This window comes from Neopsephotus bourkii, unplaced genomic scaffold (genome assembly GCF_033783945.1).
Source record: "Neopsephotus bourkii isolate Nb327-2 ecotype Australia unplaced genomic scaffold, CSIRO-AGI_Nbou_v1 NB_272, whole genome shotgun sequence".
Classification (NCBI taxonomy): domain Eukaryota; kingdom Metazoa; phylum Chordata; class Aves; order Psittaciformes; family Psittacidae; genus Neopsephotus; species Neopsephotus bourkii.
Window position 1 is genome coordinate 19,683,692 of NW_026900781.1, and position 15,929 is coordinate 19,699,620.

General features: G+C 35.5%; 1 protein-coding gene across 5 annotated transcripts in view; it reads left to right on the forward strand.

Moving 5' to 3' along the window:
- Positions 1-15,929, forward strand: part of CDH18 (cadherin 18) — a 584,308-nt gene that overhangs the window by 341,933 nt on the left and 226,446 nt on the right. The window lies entirely within an intron of this gene.

A 15,929-nucleotide genomic window follows, 5' to 3' on the forward strand; every position in this document is an offset into this window, starting at 1 on the left:
TCAGTAAACACTTCATGTCAGCTATTCCCTTGTATGAATGTGGCCAGTCCTGAAATAAGTCTTATCTTGTAAGAATATAATTTTTATTAACTGCCGCCACCTTCCCTGTGAGAATCCTTCTGGTTTAATATTTTTACTGGTTTTGCATATTCTGTAAACTTAAGGTAGTACAGAAAGCTGAGGAGATTTTTCTCTATTTTTAGTTCTATAAGACATTTTTCTTAAAGCCATTGCCAATCTCTAATAGTTTACCATTGTCTCTGTGATATTCCACCACTTTTTTCCTCTTATCTATCCTCCAAAACTTTAAATCTGTGGTCTGAAATGCTGTCTTAGTTGCCACTGAGCTTGGTGGAAAGATTACAGCTCTAAGCCTACTTCGTCTGCTCTTTACCACATCCTGCCAGAAGTTATTTTATCCTGCTGTCTGATGGTAGAAATGAATCTGTGGCCTCTCCTTAACTTGTTTGTGTCAAATAACCTGCATCTAAACCCAAAGTTTAATTTGATACTGAACATTTTGACTAGCACCAGGATTGCGTATGCATGCAGTTAAGCTAGCAGATCTGAGGAGGCAGCATCATGCAGAGAAGAAAGATGTTAATAAGCAACTGGGACAGGTCGTGTATGATAAATTTTTCACTTAACTCCCTGTCAGCCAGAAAGATATCTAGTAACAACTGTGTAGTTTTAGAACTGTGAAAAGATGGATGGAAAATTAGCAAAATATGTCATAGATTTGATGATAAAAATAGTTTTTTCTAGACTTTTTTTTTTTTTTTTTTCTTGTCTTGCTGTGATTGGCCCCAAATGTAAGCTTTCCTCCACATAAGGTTATATTTTTATCTGGGGAGCAAGTGGGCAGGGATGCCTTAGTATGCCTTAGTTTTTATTTTAAATGTTCAATTTCAACTTAGAGAATTGGGAAATTAGCCCTGCTTAATGAGCAGGACTCAGTATAATTAACTCTGAAGATACTAATCCAGAAATTTTGCTGATTAATGCCTAATGGAGCACCAGTGAAAGTGAAAATAATGCATAGAGTATAACTGAGAAATAGCTTGTGAATATGTGCAGAAATCTTTCTTTGGCAATTTTTTAACCTTTCAAGTATTTCCTAGTACTGGAGGGTCTAGATCATTGCTGTCATGATTGTCAGAAATCATGATTGGGCCTGCAGGTAGTGCAGCTGATGTAATGATCATTGAGTCTAACAATTTTATTTTTCTCTTCTCAAAATAACTTCTAGCCAAATGTTATCCTGGGAGTTTTGAGGCATTCATTGATCATGACTGTTTCCAATAGTACGGTAGTGGCAATATGGTTGAATGTTCTTTGTCATACAGATGACTAATGAAGTGCAGATTTACTCAATGCAGATTTACTCAAAAAGATTTAAAAAGAGTATAAATCGAGGTGCATGTATGTTTTTATGTATCTGTGTGGCTACCTGTGCACATACGACGGCTTACCTTCTGTCAGAAAACCCTAAAAATACATATGTGGAAAGGCACAGGCACTGCACTGTCTATACCATATCATATTATTATTTTTTTATAATAACAGGAACTCTTTTAAATTCCATTCATCATTTAGTGATTTTCTGCAGATTTTTACAGGAGTATTAAGTTTGTATACTTTCTAATGGGACTAGAGTTGACTCATAAAACAATGAAATAGAGGGGTTTTTATGGATAGGTGTATCAGTCTAGTAATTAAGGGTGGGGAAAAAGGTTATGGCCTACATAGTGCACTTTTGAGAGACTGTTCCACTTCCATTTATTTTGCCAGTAGATGCTGGTAACTGTTTGGAGGTGATAAAATCACAGAAGATTTCTTTCCTGGATCAAATAACTTTTGTGCTTTAGTTAGCTACAGCAGTGCTTATTTTTGCTCTTAGTTGACAGCTTTTTAGAACACAAGTATTTTGCAGTCACAGTAATCACAGAAAATTTGATATGGAGATGAAGTTAAGTTTCCTAACAGAACTTTTATAATAAAATCTCAGAATACTTGCTGACCACGCTTGTCTAGTGTAAAGGGAAGAAGATCTAGCCATGGATTTCTACTTTCACAGATTCATTCTGTTCCAGTGATGAGACAACATGGTCTGTAATGCTGGGCATCCAGATAATCCTGCAGAGACTCAGAATTGGGTAACCTGCTAGTGAATAGGTGACAAAGGCTTAAAGAGCAGCTAAGACTCAATCTTGTTGTTTCTTTTCTTACAGTATTTGTGACATACTTGACATGGTATGGGAAGGTTCAGTTGGTAGATCTCTACAAGTATCCACAAAGACACATGGAGTGAAAGGTCATATTTTCTTCTCAGATGGATAGTTCTTTGGCTCCAGGTGGTTTAGCAACTAAAGCTGTGGAAAAATAGTTTTGTAAAAATCTTTGTTTTTTTTCTTTTTTCCCCCAGGGAGATCTTTTTGTTCTCATGTCTTTAGAAGAAAGATTTTTTTTTCCTTTACTTTTCTGTTATCACAGATCCTGAAATGGATGATTACTATTGAAGGTTAACCTTGTCTAACAAAGAATTATCTCAAGTGGTGAAACAACGCTTAAAGTAATGCCAAAAAATGAAAATGTCAAGATGTCAAAAATGTCTTCTGGATAGGTTAAAAGTTATTTTTAAGAATGCATAAGTGAAAGAGAAAGAAATTAGGTCAGTTGGGCCTATCTCCAAAATATAGTTAGGCTGTGAAAGCTGGCAGTGCTCTGCAGTGACAAGGTTTTGTCTGATAAATGCAACCAATGACACAGCAAGAGCCTAAAGCAAGTCAGCAGCTATAGTTCAGATTTAGCCTTATTGTAAACAGGGTAAGCATTTTTTCTTTCACAAGTGCACTATTTATGATTACTTTTAATGTTACTGGGTTTTTAGTGGGTTTCATTTTGTTTCCATTTTATTTAAATAAGCAAAACCAAAAGAAGAAACTGGATGTGCTAATTGTGTTGGCTTGGCTCGGGATTGTAGGCTACCACAAGCAGGGATTTCTAGCAGGCTGTCAAGAGTTTTCAAAGGTAAAAGGCTTGTTGTAAACTTGGTTTCAGAGCCTGTATAAAAACATTAACAGAGCAAAAGAAGCTTTCTAGTAATCATTAAGAGGATGCTTACGTATGTGCAAACCACTGAACAGCATGAGGGAATATTCAGGACATAGAGGTTTTTACATTTCTTTAGAAGCTTTTCATGCTTAAACAAATATCAGATTCCTTTTTTTTGTTTTTTTTGTCGAAGTGAGCAAGAAGGAAGAATGTTAATCATTCTAGTTGGACTTAGGTTGTACTGGGTGCATTTTGATATTCCTGGGAAGCAGTATACAATGAAAAATAAACCCAACCATATGTCTTGATTAAGGCTAGCACTGAAGGAAAAACAGACTTCCCAAATTCCTGAAATCTGATAGTATGTGAGGAGCAAAAAAGAGAAGTATGTCTCAAAATCTTAAATTAACTAATAACCTAGAAAATATTTATTGTTTAGGTCATTAATCTAATATGTATTTACTGTATCAGTAACAGCAACTCAGTAATCAAAGAACGAAAGGGAGGATAATGAACCTCAGTCTGTAGTCTCACTTCAAAGAATTATTTTGGAAGCACTTGAAACTCAGTAATTATTAATTATTAATTTGGCTGTGGTGTATATATATATTTGGTTTATTTTGTTTTAATCATAACTGCAAAAATGACCTATGTTTCAGGGAATATACTTCTGGCCTGACATTGTAGTACTTTAGTTACAGTAGACCTTACGACTAAGGCTTTAGTCCTAAGGTCTTCAGCAGGTTTTGCCAGGGAAAAAGCTATGTACAATTTACTTCCTGGTAACTCTATGAAACACTTGTACTGAAAAAAAAAAAAAGTTACAAAAAAAAAAACCAACCAACCAAAAACCAAACAAACAGAAAAGCAGAAAACCAAAAAGCACCTCTTTATGGTTAAAAAAAAAAAATAAAGGAATGACTATTTCATATTTATAGTAAATTATCTGATTACATATTTAACTATTGTAAGAATAATTCTTCAAAAATCTTCTCCTTTATAGTGCTGGTTGCTCAGAGCAATGCATGGTTACTAAACTTGTAGAGAAAATCTAGAACTGGGAGAATTAGCCGAGGTGTGTAATTACTTTTTTTTCAAAGGTCTTCAAATTATATTTTCAAGTAATTAGCACCCACCACTGTTTTTAAGATTTACAAATTTTCTCATTAAGGTAGTAAATAAAGGTCATTTTCATTCTAAATGAGTTAGATATTTCTAAACAAAGGATTTCACCTAATATTGTAGAATGCAAAGCCTTGATTTGCAAGTGAGAAGTGTATTTTATTTTGTAGTTATATAGTAAATAGATCTTAGCTTATGGCTTCATAAGGTACACTTATGAATGATGTTGGCTGTGGACATTCTTGTCTATTATATTCATTTTATGAAAGGAAGGAGGATATAAAGACGTACTGTATATCAAATGAGCCTGAGTGATAGGCAGCAGACCCCTAGCATAACACTCTTGGCTGTTGGTGTCACGCTCCTGTGATGCAATTCAGTGGCATATGCCAACAATTTTTAATCTTATGCAATGTTTGTTCATTGTATGGATTTATTCCATCACGTAAATGAACAGAATATGAAAAAAAACCCTAGGCAACATTCATGTAATTAAGTTACTCTGATGTGTAATACATACTCCTGTGAATCACCATGGTTTATGATGTTTCGCATCTGTCTGCTTGAATGTAAATCATAAATAGGTTCTTTTGGATTGCATACTGTACATCTAAAGATGCATTTGAAATTGCACATTGTCCTCATTTTTGATGAATAGTGAGATACCATAAGATTATCTACTAGTTGACTTTTGGAAAGTATATCTGCCTAAATTCAATCTGTTGCCTTTTAATTACTTACATGGTTTGCTAGTACATTGTTACCTAACCTGCAAAATACATACCAGATTCACGGTTGACTACATCTTCTTGAAAGTGAATGATGTGTTCATATATGTAAAACCTGTGCTCTTTAAAAACTGCAAATAATATATTTTTGGGTTTAGATTTCCTGTGTACTGGAACTGTTAGATCTTGTTACATTTTTTATTCATCTTACAGTAAAAAAAGTACATTTTAGTGTACAAACTAAGATTTGAATTTTGTACTTTGAGGCCACTTTGTTCTAAGTGATGCACTCATGTATCCAACATTCAGAGTCATCTCTGTTAACTAGTATATGTTTGTTTATAAATTTTGGCTTCTGAAGCTCATTTTTAGTTTGCCTTAAATGTCTTCTTTTTTAATACAATTTGTGTTCTCTTCACTGTCTAGTTACAAGTTGTCAGCAAGGTCTTTTACTGATTAGGATGGCAGACCTGTAAAGTGCATAAATTTTTCTCAGCCCCAGTGATTGCTAGTTCTAAAAAATGATTTAGTTTATGTATATGTGATATATTCTCCATATATAAAGCATATCTTTTTCTGGTAAATACCATATGGAAAGGTGTTGACATTCCATATCATCCTTTATCTGTTTTTACCACAAAAGGGTGTCTGAGATACAGGGTTTCTGTACACATGAAAGGAGAGAAAACAAGCACATAACTTCTACTACTCCAATAATTCAGCACGTTTATTTGTGCAAGTATGCCTATAAGTAGCAAGTTTTCTGTTGTACTTGATTCACTTTTTCTTTCCCCCCAAAAGGAAAAACTGATCAGCTTTGAAGTGGCTTTATAATAAAACTGTAGTAACGTAAGGATTTTATTATAGATTCACATGCTTAAAATGTTAGTCATGGCAATGGTGTTGAATTTTCTTGTCCCTCCTGTCTAGTAAAAGTGTAATTGAACATCAGTATATTCATGAAGATAGGCTTGAATTTGGGTTGTTCAGCCTGAAGAAGAGAAGTCTCCAGAGAAACCTTATAGCTGACTTCCAGTACGTAAAGGGGGTCTGCAAGAAATCTGGAAATGGACATTTTACAAGGGTGTGTAGTGACAGGACAAAGGGGAATGTCTTTAAACTGAAAGAGGGGAGATTTAGATTAGACATGAGGAAGAAATTCTTCACTGTGAGACTGGTGAGACACTGGCAGGTTGCCTAGAGAAGTTGTGGCTGCCCCATCCCTGGCAGTGTTCAAGGCTAAGTTGGATGCGGCTTTGAGCAACCTGGTCTAGTAGAAGGTGTCCCAGCCCATGGCAGAGAGGGTGAAACGGTGATCTTCTGAGGTCCCTTCCAACCTACACCATTCAGTGATTCTATGTTCAGAAATGTATGGAATGTGTGGATTTATACAGTTCAACAGTATCAAATTTTCATGGAAACTTGAAGCAACTTCTGAACCTCTTGGTTTTTTTTTTTTGTTTGGTATGGTAATAACAGCGTTAGATTATGTCAGCAACTGCATGGAATTTCATATATGGAGATGTTGATTTAGAAAGCCATACTAAAAGTAATGTTTGTTTAGTCATAAAAAATCTCAAACATGTCCAGTCACAATTACCATTGTCTTCATTGGTCACCCATTTTATTTGATGTATTGTCTTCTTTTGTTGTATGAATTGCCCTTAGTGCCTGAGTTATACATCAGACTTTATAGTCACCTTATAAAAATGAAATCTAAATCTTTCTCTAGAGAAGTAGAAGAGCTGCAAGCATGAGCCTGAAATCTAGGAGCTGGGATAATACAGGGGAAATTTATAAGTCAGACTCTCAAACATGCAGGTTCCTTGAGTCTGAAGGCTTTAGTTTTCCTCAGGAATGTTTTTCCTGATGAAGAATCAGGCTGATCAGAATGATTATTTCTTTCCTATTTGGCTGGGACAGTATTCATCAGTCTTGGTGCAACTGCTCCATAAAGTCTAGCAGGCTAATTACACCAAATCCACAGGCTAATTAATTGCCTAGAGTTCAGTGTGAGGAGTTGTTCATGTTTTCTTTATCTGTGGGGCAGTTAAGTATAGTGCAGAAATACACTTCTGAAACCTTACCTGTGAGGCTTGAAATACTTCTGACATAACTTCTGCGATAACACTGAAGAAATTTTAAGATTTTCTTTTCTCCTTCACCATATTGTATGTACCTAAACATTGGACCATTATTGCTTAGAACCTTGTAGAGATGTAGTACAGAGAGAAGAAAACCCAAATACAGTGTAAAAACTTGTATTCATAAGCTCTTGCATCAGTATGGTCAGAGGCAGTTGGTAAACTGACCAAACTGAACATTTGGGTTTTTGTAATATTTTACTTTATGGCCACTAATACTGTCTTTCATATATTATTTGTTTTATGCTACTGTCTTCAGGCCATTGTTAGGATAATGCATGGGGCTTGGTATTGCACTGATAGAATTAAAAATAAGTCTTTATTGGAATTGCTGTGTCTCAGTTCTTTATAGTAGTTTGCTATTTAAATATAATCACATGTGTGGCTGACTAGAAATACCTTTTTATATATATTTGGTAGAAGACCTTTTAAACATTACAAAGTCACAGACTTGTGTGGGTTGGAAAGGACCTCTTGAGATCATAATAGTCTGATCCCTGCTCAGGCATGGTCAGCTACAGCAGGCTGCCCAGGAACATGTCCAGTTGAATGTTGAAGATTTCCACAGAAGAAGACTTTGCAACCTTGCTGGACAACTTGACTACTAGTAAAGATGTATTTTCTCATGTTCATTTGGAATTTCCTGCGTTTCAATTTGTGACTGTTTCCTCTTGTGCTGTCACTGGGTACCACTGAAAAGAGGCTGGTTTCTTCTTACTTAGTTTCTCCCTTCAGGTGCTTACACACATTGATAAAACACCCATTGAGCCTTTTCTTCTCCAGCATGAACGGTTCCAGTTCTCTCAGACTGTCCTCATTGGAGAGATGCACTTGCCATGTTTCCTGGCCATTTATTGGACTCTCTCCAGTATGTCCATCTCTCTTTTGTACTGGGGAGCCCAGAATTAGACACAACACTTTACTGAGTAGAGAGGAAGGATCCTCTCCCTCAGCATCACTGACAACATTGTGACATAGCAGTGACAGGGATGTGAATTTATGGGGTTTAATCTTTTCCATTGGGGCTACTTTAAACACTGCAATTTTAACAATTATAATGTAAACAATTACAACTGGTGAAGAATTTTTTTCCTAACACCGAATCTAATCTTCCCCTGGCACAACTTGAGGCCATTTCCTTTGATCCTATCAGTTCTTACTGGGGAAAAAAATGGCGTATTATGAAAAGATACTGAGTTTGTATTGGATGTGGAGACTATACTACTGTTTTGCACTGCACTACTACCAAGGCGCAGAGTATATCTTAACAAAAACAGTTTATGACTTTTCAAAGTAATTTTGCCTTTCTTCATTCATCTTGTCCATTACGCTTTTAAAAGGGCTTCATGTTGTGTCCCGTTAGTCATTAGATCTAGGAAGTGATTTTCAAGACTTTTCCCACGAAATATCCTGTTACTTGTCACACAGACTTTTCATGATATTGGCATGATCACAAAAGCTTGTGATCATGACAGTACTGTTGTATGTAAAAAGATGCTTAGAGTCTCTCTGGCAGATGAGGTTTGCAAATGATGTCAGTTTTCAAACAGAGAAGATGAAAGAGTAAACTTGAAATCATTTATGGTGTGAGGAGTATGCTATTTATTAAATGTACTCTGCAGTAGTTACTATTTCTGCAAGTTTTGATATGACCCTATACCAAGTTTATTCCAGAGAACACTGTCCCACTGAAATCAGATAGAAAATACAGTTGAAATGGCATTTGAAAGGGAAGGGTTTAATCTCCTTTCCAAATACTAATTAAAACCACCATTCCTGACAAATATTGCTACCTGAACTCCCTACAGAATCTGGGGATCCAACAGATCTTTATTTTGAGAAATCTTAAAGGCTAGGCATATCCTCACACCTTCTAAAAACGTTTTATAACATTGCTTTTTGCTTTCTATAGCTCATAAAAAGTGTTATGAGACTAAAGCAGTTTATGAAAAGGCTGTATTGTGGTTATGCACCTGAACTGTTGGACTGTGTCTGGTTGACCATATAACATGGGTTGCTCTTCTTCCTTTCTTTTTTTACTATGTCAATGCTAATTTGTTTGGCATACCAAGTCACTCAATTGTACATCTTCATGTACTTTTGAATTGAGGAACATCTTACAATACTGAAAGTCCTGTATTCCTTCATAATTTTTAAATTATTTCATTTATATTATTATGTTAGTTTTCTTAGTAAAAAAGTTGCTGTCAGTAACACTGTGATACATACCTATATGTTTCTGTACGGTGCTCCCAGGAAACAGGAAAATGGTAATCCCTTTACACTGTGATCTTAAATTTGTTCTGGAAATTAAAAAAAAAATAGTGTTTTTCTTTGCATGTTATAATGAATTTTTTGGGAGTCCTGACCATGAAAGGAGACAACATTAGTCAATAAATCGAATTGCATGGAATAGAGAAATTTCTAATATCCAGTGGATAATTATAACTTGAAATAGTGTGTACTGTTTGCTCACAGACCTATATAAAATTTGTGGGCTCTGTACTGTCTAATGAGCAAAGTGCATCAGATAATAGTATCAATTTTTCAACTATTTTGCAGTATCAAAATACAATTTCAGCTAGTATTTCTACTACCAGTGGAATCTGTTTCTTAGCAAGAACTTCAATATATGTTTCCTAGACACCTGAATGTTGCTTAAGAGAAGCAGCTTGTGCATAATAAAGATCATGATCAGATCTTTTATTGAATAGTTAACACACTGTTCTAGGTCCTAGTGTTCTTCAGTTGTCATTGAGTATCACTGTGTTTAGAGATACTCTGACCATTTTGCCACATATCAAGCTCAGATAGTATTTAGCTGTACACAAAAGGTTGCTTTATCAGGAAAGGGAATGAATTCAAAAGACCTGGTCTTAATTACGATTCAGTCGGTGTGATTATGGATATCTCATTTACAGTAATTTCTTCTGTGAGAATCTTGTATTGATGGTTGGTTTATACCTGACCTGAGATAAATTAATAGTTGCATTCCTTCTATGGTCTTTATTTTGAGTTTCCTCCAGAAGGAGAGACAAAACACCTGATTTAGACCATATGTGTTAGCAGTGGTTTGATTTCTTGAAAATTTTGCATGTCTATTATAAATTACCTCCAATAAAATTATATGTCAATAAAAAGTAATTTTAGCCAAAATACAGATTGTATCCTAGTGTCATTCTGTGTATATTTCTAGTCTCTTTGTAGAAAAGGCTGATGGATCTTCAGATTGATTTTGGACACAGTGCCATTTAAACATACACAATTACTGACATATTCTACACAGTGAAAATTCTGACTATGGGATGGCTGAAGTTGGGCCGCATTTCTTCAGAAATCTAACTTTGTATTCATGTTTAAATTATGAAGAAACCACATAGATTTTCTTTAAGTAAATTCCAAAATAGAAAAAGCCATCTTATATGTAGATGTAACCAGGACACGCACATGTTTCTCATGTTCCTTAAGTTTTAGATCTAATACTCTGAAGTTGAGTTACGTGTTCAGCATTAATACGTTATGTATGCCATATTCTGAATTCCATCCCAGTTAGCTAAATCTTAAATTTTAGATGGAGTAAAGACAATCTGGGATGTATATTTAAATATCTTTTACATTAGTGCACTACTGCATCATCTAAAGGAAAAGGAGCTCATCTAATAATACATACTGTCTGTGTGTGTATGTGTATCTGTTATCCTGCCCTCCTCCACTGCTAACAACTTTTTAAACCATTGGCCAGTTCTTGCCAAGTTCCACAGATGGTTAGAAGTCTCAAAGATGTAAAGTTTCCTGTAAATTTTACAAAAATAAGTACTGCTTCTAGGAGGAAAGACTGCTGTGTGATAACACGTTCTACTAAATATCCCAGAGTCAGGAAATTACTGGAGTTATTCTGATTTTTTAATATTTTTTTAAATGATATAGTTACGTATGAGCTGATGTTTCTAGGGGTGTTGCAGTAACAATATATGCTTTAACTGTAGAAAAAATCTCAAAATTGGGAGGGAGTAGTATTGCTTTAATCTTTGACAATCAGGTAAAGGGAGTGATACTCAGGAATGTGGTATAGGAGAAATAAACTATCAGAAGGATGACAATTTATGGACTGTTAAAATAAGAATTTTAGAAACTTACAGAAAATATTGTTTGAAAAACATTATTTTCATTATGTGAAACACCAGTTTACTGTCAAAACCATATTTCTAATACATTATTTTTGGAGGTATTCCTTAAAAAATAGTGTGAGTGTTATTTTCTTAGGTAGAAACAGAAGGTCATGGATCTACAATTTTTGTTCAGTATGGTGAATTATAATTATTCTGTATCTATATAGGCAAGAATCACTTAATGATGTCTCAATAACATGCATAGCAATACGCTATCACCAAAATGAAAGGCTGACAGCCATTTCCTGAAGACCTATAAACGTGGGTGACCCACAACTTGGAGATGCTTTAGTTTAAAAAGTAGTTCGTTCAACACTGAAGTGGTGTTTGAGCAGAAGATGAACTCTGCATATTATGGAACTGTTGTTCACAGACTGATTGCCAGGTGAAGAAAAACTAGTTGCCAGAAACAAGCTTTGACAGTAAACTCTTTCTGCATATAGACGAAAACTCAATAGCTTTTGTGTGTGTATGTGTAGGGAGTGGATTTACTTATTTTTTCAATGTATGAACACAGGTATTAGTGAAAGTAGAAGAAAACCTAAGATTTCCTGTAGAGGACATTGATTTAGGATTATTTCAGTGAAAAAAAAAAAAAATTGCAAGGCAATAACATGAATTTGTTCTTACAGTGAAGAATATCAGACATTGAAAAACCTTGAAGCTTTCAACTGGTAATTTAAGGTGATTAAGATCATACTATTTGTCTTTTGAAAACATGAATTAAGGACCTAGGTCATTTAGACATTATTAAAGAACCTTTCACTACTCTCATTTTATGCCATTTCATTTACATGACCTAACCAATATTAACACTGATTGGGTTTTTTTCTTTTGCTTTGTCTTCCTCCCTAGTGGATGAGTTTGAAAGGTTCCTGTTTAATGTAAATTTTCATAATTATTTATTAATTCTGTTCTTAAATTACATAACCAGGAAACTCTACTGTGAAAATTTAAACTTCTCAGTGAATAGCCCATGCATGATAATTGTGCTGTAGCTACTTTCAATAAGCTAGTTACTTGCTGTAAGCTAGAAGGCCAGCATGATACATATTCTGTGTGTGTCTGGAAACTTTTCCATTTTTCATTTTACTGTAGTTGACAACAGTAACTTCTAGTTTTGGTCATAAGTGGTCTGTGTTTTCAAGGGAAGAGAAAACCTTGAATAAGAAAGAACTTTGTGACTGTATATTTTACTTCTACATTTTGGTAGTTGTTTTCATTAGAATGTTAATGGAATATCTCCAGCTAGACCTCTGCAAAATGATAACACTTCAGTCTCAACAGAAATGGAACAGTTGCCGGCTTTCTTTTCTAACCCTGAACTGTATGTGTTGGTAAACGAACAATTTAAACCCCGCAAATAGTCTGGTAAAACATCTTACCATCTGAGAATATTGCTTCAACAGCTATTGTTGGATGATTATAACCAAACAATATTAACCTTGGTTATTCAGGAAGTTTTTATTAAACCCAAGATTATTTCTGTAGCCAAAGACATGCCTTTGATAGATCAGCTAGACTCTTATCACCAGTGTAAACCAGCAAATGAATAAAGTGGTAATGAACCGTGTATTTATCAAGGACCCATGGTAATGGCATTGATTTCAATACCTTGTTTAGCCGATGAACTTTAGTTCATTCCCTCTGGAGTGCAATTTATATAAACCAATAAGCTGCTTTGCAGGCACCCTGCTAAACTTACTGCTTGTATGTATTTCAGTATTGAGGTGTTTCTTAATATCCAAAATGGCAATGAATTGTGCATTTCAACACTGAGAGATGCATACTCAACTGGTATTTTGTTTTGCCAGACTTCTGATAAGAAAGCTACTGCTATATAAATAGATGGACATAACTTGAACAAACATAGATAAAAAGTAATATACTTTTTGAGATTTAATTTGACCAGTTGTGTTTCTTATAGTGTCTGTGTGCCTCAACAAAATAAACATTACAAACTTCTGTTTTAAGCTCTCGATTGCAGAACAGGCTTCAAGTATATGAAAAGCTAAAGGCCTCTTTTTTTTCAGCCTGGATTTTGGGTGTGACAATTGCCATCAATTAAATAATACATATTTCTAAATAACCCCTTCAACCTTCTGTGCACATCTACTATTTCGTATGAAGAATGTTCTATTTGTGAAATATGAAAGTAGGTTTGCATTTCTTTGTAATGGAAAGTTACTACCACTTGAAAATATCTTGCTTTCTGTTAATGTGAAATAGTATCCTTTCCAAAAGTATTTAGTAAAAATATATCTGGAAGAAAAAAAAACCCAAACCAGAAACCCAAAGAACCTAAGGTCCTGAGAAGGTTTTTTTTTTTGTTTTTATCAACTACATGATGTATTTTAGAAAAGGAAGTATAATTTTTTTAACAGTATAAGTTATTTCACAGAATCATAGAATTTCCTTTGCTGCAAGAGACCCACAAGGATCATTGAGTTTAAGTCCTGGGCAACCTAAAAGTCAAACCATATATCTTTAAAGAGTTTCATTCAAATGCTTCTTAAACACTGACAGGCCTGGGGCCATGACTTTTCCAGGGGAGCTTGTTTCACTGCTCAACCACCCTGTCAGTGAAGAACCTTTTCCTGATATCCAGTCTGGACTCTCCCTCATGCAGCTTTAAACTGTTCCCTCTCATCCTGCCAGCGAACACTAGAGAGAAGAGATCAGCATCTCCATCTCCATTCTACCTCCTGAGGAAGTTGTAGACAGCAATGGAGGCACCCCTCAGTCTTCTGTTCTGAATCTGAACAAAGCTGGTACCCTCAGCCACTCCTCATAGTTCATGCCCTCTCATCCTTTCACTGTCTTTGTTGCCTTTATTTGGACAGATTCTAATATATTTATATCCTTCTATGAGGGTGATGAAGCACTGTAATGGGCTGCCCAAGGGAGCTGTGAATGCTCCATCTCTGTCAGTGTTCAAGACCAGGTAGAAAAGAACCTTGGGTGACATGGTTTAGTGTGAGGTGTTCCTACCCATGACAGGGGGGTTGTAGCTAGATAATCTTAAGGTCCTTTCCAACCCTAACTATTCAATGATTCTTACATTGTAGAGCCCTAAACTGCGCACACTGCTTGAGGTGAGGCTGCACCAGTGCTGAGCATAGTGGGAAAATAGCTTGTTTCAGCTGGTTAGTTATACTTTGCTTAATGCACCCCAGGATACAGTTGATCTTTTTTTGCCTGCTGACACACGTTGTTGACTTGTATTAATCTTACCATCAATGAAACACCCAGATCCCTTTCACAAACTTTGTGCAGGCAGAGTGGTTTTTTATTTCAGAATATAAACAGTGATTTTGTTCTTCTTCTCTTGTGAGATAGACGGTTCGATAACTTCCACATATTCGATAACTTCCACATATTGCCTACTGTTAAGGCTCTTCATTACGCGTTAAGAGCTTACTGTAGTGTACAAGATTGAATAGCCTCTGCAATTGCAATCATCTGCTATAGAGGGAACAATGTTTTATGTAGGAGGAGTTCGGCAGAATATATTCCTTTTCTATCAGGCTTACCTTAGTAACTTAGTTTTCCACAGGTTTATTTGTTCACAAATGTCTGTATTGCTCCATATTTTTCTTCCTGCTAAAGAAGTAGAAACAGTAGTATGTTCAAATCCATTTTGAAACTTTTTCTTGTGACTTTGATATACAAATACTGAGCTGGTGGCTATGTAACTCTATTGCTGCCCATATAGTTACACATTTTTGCTGGTTGTGATTCTGGTTCCTGAAGAGATGATTTAAATTAAATAGCCTTGACAAACATGATACAAGCATTTGAAGAATATAAGGTAAACAGAATTCTTGGTAGTAGGTACATTGCAACTGAAATCTTCAATCTGTCTCGGTAGGGTCCAATTGACTTATTAATCTCACACCAGAGCACATTGCTCTGCTCTGAAAAGAGCACCCTCCCTTCTTCTGCTACATGGAGCAGGTAATTTGCTCCATCTCAGATAATAATTCAGTTTATTTTTCTCTGCTGTGCTTTGTAGAGTTACTTGCTGGTATACTAAGTGGTGAAGGAAGCCTGCGGTTTTTTTTTTGCTCCATATTCTTTTTAACCTGTTTGGTGAGGGGAAGAATGCCCTAATAAGTTGAGGCTCTATGAATTTCATATTCTGTTCCCTGATACAAAGGTACTCTGTAGCTGCAAAGTTGAAGACCACACAAATAAATTTTGTTCTGCAATAGAAGAGGGTTGTACTCAGTAGCCAAGTTATGAACTCTTGTCTGATACTTCTGCTCCCAGAACAGCAGTATCACTGTGGAGGACAAAGGATGGACTCTTCAGAGTTGTCCTCTGTGGGGGTGGTCCCTGAATAGCTGCAGAAGGTTAGCCCAAATCTCAGCTTGAAGCGCAACAGAAAGCTTATGCTGTACCTCTTCAGTTCAGGTTTCCTCAGGTTTTTTCCACAAGGAAGAACTCATTCTCACTGGGCTAGAATCGTGCTGAAGGGAGAAACATGATTGTGAATTTTATATTATCACTGCTAATGTGTTTAACATCTGTATTTAAGGCATTTGAAAATAATTTAATATACTTGCTACACTTTCAATGTTTGTATTGTGACACAGAAAAGAACATAGGTTGATGGAAATTGTATTTTAGGGGCCTTTGCATTGTTAAGGCCCCTGAAACAAAAGTTATGGTGACTGTGCTTTTTATGTATATGTAAGATAGCATCATAG